Here is a 6,162-nt window from a genome sequence, read left to right as displayed (position 1 = left end):
TTGTATTTGTATAGTTTCAAAGATTTCACTAGCCCTTGTGTTTTACAGATATATATTTATTGATAGTCTTCCAAGAATATGTTTGAAAGTTTGATATTCTTTGCTGTAATCACAGCATATCAAATCCTATAGGATGTCATCTCTGCTTACTGCCAATTATACGTATTTTTCTCTAACCTTTCATGTAGAATTGTCAACAACCATTTCAATGAAAGAGTCCAATCTGGTTTTGCCCTTCCTGTCATAGTTAATTCAATTTTTTTTCTTCCATCTGTGTATACTTAAATTTCATGCTTGCTTCCTTGCTTAGTTTAAGAAGATTATGAACTTATTCATACTAACTAATTCTCTGGTGTTGATTGATTGTTGGATAGAACTTAACCTACAGTGTATTCTCTATTATCTCCACATCTGTATTGATGAAAAAAATTCTGACTATTACTCAATTCCCAGAACAATGCCTCCAACTCTCCAACTTGACACTTCCAATTAGAAATCATTTCAAACTCAACACATAAAAATTGAGCTCCTTACTTAAATGACATTTAATTTTCATGTTCAATCATCATGTTAAATTCCATTTCTTGGCCATACCTTCTCCTGTCCCACAAAGTTCTAGCTCTCACTTTGTTTCTGTTTATTTTCTATGTGGTTTATGGAAAGCTCCTATCTTGAAACTCTACTTAGTTTTATTTTTATTAGGCTTGATTTTATTTCTGAGAAGAAAATTTCTAATAATTTTTAATATTTGTTGATTTCCTTCTATTTAACAATTACAGATGATTTTTTATAGTACTTAGTGATATCATATTTGTGAATTCTGTTCTTTAATTTTTCAAGTATTCACTTTTTATTACCTATTCCTACAAATAGCATATAAATAATTAAGAAGATGATTGCAGGCCTGTGAGTTAGCTCAGTGTGTAAAGGTCTTTACTGCCAAGCTTGATACCTTGTGTTTAATTTCTAAGGCCCTCATGATACAAGGATGTAATCAATTCTCTCAGGATGTCTTCTGGATATCAACCTGACACACACACACACATAAACACACACACACACACACACACACATATATATATAATACAGTAGGGATATAAAAAGTCATAATAGTATATATGATGATTAAATTTTATCTTAGAACAAATTCTTATTATAGGAAGTCTTGATATGCCACAAGACTATTTCTGTCATTAGTTGTTAATGTTATGAATACTGAGTAATATGTAAAAATAAATAAAAGTACTAGTTGTAAAAATCAATAGTTTAAAAAAATCTTGTGCACTCAAACCACAAATAATAAAAATAAATGGAACACTAAGGATATATAAGAATGATGTCTAAGATAAAATATTAAAGAAAAGATGGCTTCATTAGCCATGGCTCTAGGTTTCTGCTGACTAAAGTAAAAAAAGTATTTGGTTTACAGTGCTTGCAATGTTATAAGTTCTTTCTACATTCTTCAGGAAACAAACTCTTCATGTTGAGAGAGTTGGTGGAAAATGTCAAGTAGTACCCTTGACCACACCTTTAATAATATCTTCAGAATAATTAAAATGTCACCTTTCCCTTATCACTTACAACTTATACCCACTGTATAGAACCAAAACATAAGTCACCGACAGAGATATCTGAAGAGGATAAAACAAATAAATTCCAAAAATGAGCTTTCTGGCATATAGAGGACATTCCTAGACATTTTACACAGCTTCCAAACAATCTTATGTAAACCTCTATCACACATTTGAAAATGTTTACAGCATAATTTATAGTTATTCACAAACCTGACAACATGTAAACTTTCCCCTATATACTATATTCTCCTATATCCCATATTTCTATCAAGGAAGATTTTTGGGAAAACAAATGTTTTACTCTACCAAAAAAACGAATAGAATATCTTCACATCTTCACAGGTTATTCCAATCTCTTTTGATTAAACACTTTAGTTATCTGGAGTTTCTCTTCTGTCATCCTACATTTTCTTAGAGCTATTAAGGCAGAAAGGCTTTGTGGAAAAGTGATTTGCAAGAAAATAACCATCATTTTATCTTATTAGTCTCAAAATATTAACCCATTATATGCAATTTTATTTTGGTAGACTTTTTCATATATGCCAGTTAATAGAAAAAGCTTACAATCAAATATATGAATTGAAATATTTTACTGGCATTTCAGTGTTTTTCATTACTATACCACAACCACTAGGTTGCAAACCTCCAGTCTTTGTATTTGTGAATAATAGGTGATGAATGTTGTGTTACATAATGTACATCTGAAATCACCATAGCATATACACAATTCTAAGTTTTTCTTAGGCTTCTAGTCAGACTTTCCCACAAAGTTTGTCCAGATCTTATTCACAGAGAAAGGACTTGAGAGAATTTATGACTCTGGCCAGAGTACAAATGGCTTTTGGAAAGCCCAAGTTTATTCTGGATGTGTGCCCAGGTCCTAGATTAGAAAAGGGCTATCTTGACATAATGCTTGTTTACTTATCAAGTTTAACAAACATATTTTGGATACCTAGTATAGACAAGTCTAAAATAATTCCACAAGTTAGTACATTAACAATCTGTCTACCTGACCACTGCATAGATAGTGTTCCTATTAAGGTCTTTGTGATAGCTTCTTGGCAAAATGAGAACAAATCTACCCTGTCACTTCTGTGTTATTATTCCTTTCTGGCATTGAATTTATCTTAGGAGAATTTCACTGTTCACTATCTCTATAGGGCTACCATGTTTCTAAGTAGTTCTGACAGCAGGTTATTTTTTTCTTTTCCTACATTGTATAACCAAAAAGCATCACCTAACTCTGATACTTTAATTTTAAAGTGTTTATGCTTCAACATCTTTTTTATTAATTATAACTAGTGTAAAATTTCCTATTAGTGTAATTAAGCATATTTCCCAGAATCAGATGATAATAAATTAAGTCATATACGATTTCAGGTCCATAAACACCTACTATATGCACAGCTCTGCTAGTAAAAGCCAACAAAGGTCACTAACTAGTTGTTTTATTGCTGTTTGTTGGTAGCATCACTACCAACTGTTTGAAGAGTTTGAAGAGCTGTTTGAAGAGTCTCCATGTTTGTGTTTCTTCAAGGTTGGCACTCTCCATGAATCTAGATATCTAGTCCTCCTTTGGGACTCTGCTTGATTCAATAAATGTTTTGGATTTATTTAAAAGCATTTAGTTTCTTTTTCAGACTCTGTGTCCAGTAAATGGATATAAATTGTGTGTTCACTCTAATGATTGATTAGAAACCGCAGAGTTAAAGTGGCTCATCTTTATGATAGACTCCAAGTATCTGATGTAACTGCCATATACCTGTGCATTCAGCATCTCATTTAGTCAACTGAACTGGAATATGAAAATATTTCCAAGACCATTAGGTCAAAGAAGAGAGATGAGGTTAATTTAAAATACATAAAGTTTATCCTAGATAGAAGACTGCTGAAAATTAAAGGTTCAGTTAGAGGACTGAAGAGATGGTTCAGTGGATAAAAGCATTTGATTCTCTTGCAGAGGATCTTAGTTCAGCTAGGGCACCCACAAGAGGGTGTAACCAGCTGAAACATAACCAGCTGTAACTTCAGTGCCAGTTTATCTTATGCCCCCTTTTGGCTTCTACAGACATCTATACACATATGCTTATAAATACACACATACACACACACACACACACACACACACACTTAAATAAATAAATGTATGAAGAAAGTTTCAGTCAGAAACCTGTGGCATAAGCAAACACACTAAAGAAGAACAATGTGCTATTAGTTTCATCCTCATATTAAGGTATAGCATATGATTTCTGTTTATTGCACACATTATATCGTGCTAATTAAAATTTGGAGATTTGTATCAGATTATTTTTGAGTAAGTTGGAAATGCATGTAATTTAAAGTCAATAGTTCTGTCAAGTTAAAATTAAAAATTCAGCAATCCTATTCTATTTACTCCCACTTATAATTCCCACCCCGCCCTCCCCATTCCGCCTCTGCCTCCCCCCCCCCCCGGGAAGAAACTTTCTTCTTATCAGTTAACACTCTATTTCCAGGTAAGATTAGTTTTTATTGAATAACAAACAAAAGAGAATTTTTTTATGTAAACTTTTGTATAGTATTAGCTACCTTTTAAAATACCCTCAGTAATTCCCAATGACTTGTTAACCTTATACAATTTCCTCTCAGATTGCATAACAGTGACTTATATAGCTGATAGGATGTTTGGGGGATGCTTACACCTAGGCTACACAACACACTTATCTCCTCTGTTGTTTTCTTCTGGCCCATTATTCTGTAGGAAGGTTGTTTCAATGTTGTAAGACTGAGCAAGCAACTCTATGGAGTGGTGTATGCACCTACAATCCTTTCTGACTTCTATGTAACATGCTATAGGCAGACACTTCCTGATTCACAGATATTTCATATATAATGGAAGTTGACTTGTGTTATCATCTTGAAAAACTTAGGTGTATACTTACATTGTCATTGATAATCTCATTATGAGCAGATAAATGGACCTTTCCAACATTTGCTCAGTGGGTATACAAAAGGCTAACTCTTTACAGTACTGTAAACAAAGGAATGTAGCTAGTACTTCCCACATATTAATGTTCATGTCAATCATCTGAGAAGCCTGGAAATTGGAAGGTTCACATTTAAAAGGTTTTACATGATGCTTTAAATTCTTCATTTCTAATTTGTTCCCTGGGGAAGGTCAATGTCACTAGGCTATAAAACAGATTTTCAATAGGGAAATGAAAAGAAAGTAGATAAAGCCATGTACTGAGTATACAGATACACTCATATATACATTTTATCAAGCAGGTGTACCACTTAGGACCATCAATTTAATTTTTAGAATCCCAACTATTTTCTCCCAGGTTCCAAGATGTTTCTGATTGCCTATGTATTTCTTTTCAGTATATAAGTTCATTCCACTTCTGTCTCTATTGGCAAACAGTTTTCTAAAGGCTTCAAAACACATCACCAGCCCCTTTCAAGAAGTGTTCAATAAAGAACCACCTCATTGTTAACTATTCATTAATAGTTCTCTTACTGACAACTTGGATGCATGCCTCTTGATTTGTAAGAATTTTTAAATTAAAATAACTTCCAAAGTATTTCAAATACTTCTGGCAAAATGTCTGCTTGGAAGCAGAATTCTCAACTCTCCTCCCACAGGTCTTTTCTCTTATAAATCTGTAGGCTTGTGGGTTCCTTAATAGTCAAAAATTCCACAGTAAAATTCATGTGTGTTGAAAGACACTTGAAATCATTGACATTCCTCAGGGTCTCAGGATGAAGCAACTATCAGGATTGTCTTTGTGTAACTGGGCTCTAATCAGTAATCTTCCACTATTTAGGTTCATTTAGAAAAAAATCCTTTCTTTGCTCCTTATCCATTCTTCAGTTCCTTCTTAGAGGAAATCCATTTATGGTTTGGACACATTTCACAGGGTTCATATTTTCATCTCTCTGGAACTTTCCCAAGCCAAACTCCAAGATGTGGACAATACCTCTTTGTATACATGGCAATTAAGGTAATTGCGAGTGCAATGGGTGGTTGGTTATTATGAAGCTTTAAGAATAAGACTCCAACTATCCTGGAGAAAAAAAGGCTCATGCTTGCTGTGCAGGCACTGAAATCTCTTTCCCTCTCCACACTGGGGCTTAGCTGAGGTAAGCTGAGATATGTAGAAAACCTAGAGAAACCTCAGTTGCTATTAATTTCTCCAAAAGGTTGGGGAGATCCAGAAATCTTTGCTATCAAATACTTGAGATCCACTCAGGTACTACCAGGAGTTTCAGAAGGGATGTGAGCCTCACTGGAGAGCTCCAGCAGAAATCTTGAAGCTGTGATCAACTAATCCAATGTGTGCTCTCCACTTGGTCTTCTGTTTCGTGCTGATCCCAGTCACTCACCTTGATACTGATACTGAAACATCAAGTGCTATTGACTTTTCAGTTTTGGTTCTCCTAATGTGAGTTCACTTTAGTTAAGACTTCAACCCTCACCAAAGCCTGAAAGCTGACCCCTACCCTTGCTGCCTCATCACATTTCACTCAGAGCCACTTCGGACTCAGATTCTTAACTGCCCTCTTCAGAAATCTAAGTCTCCCTCTCCAAAGGGTGCATATCTTCTCC

Source organism: Mus pahari, chromosome 22 (genome assembly GCF_900095145.1).
Source record: "Mus pahari chromosome 22, PAHARI_EIJ_v1.1, whole genome shotgun sequence".
NCBI classification, from domain to species: Eukaryota; Metazoa; Chordata; class Mammalia; order Rodentia; family Muridae; genus Mus; species Mus pahari.
This window is presented reverse-complemented; position numbering follows the sequence as displayed.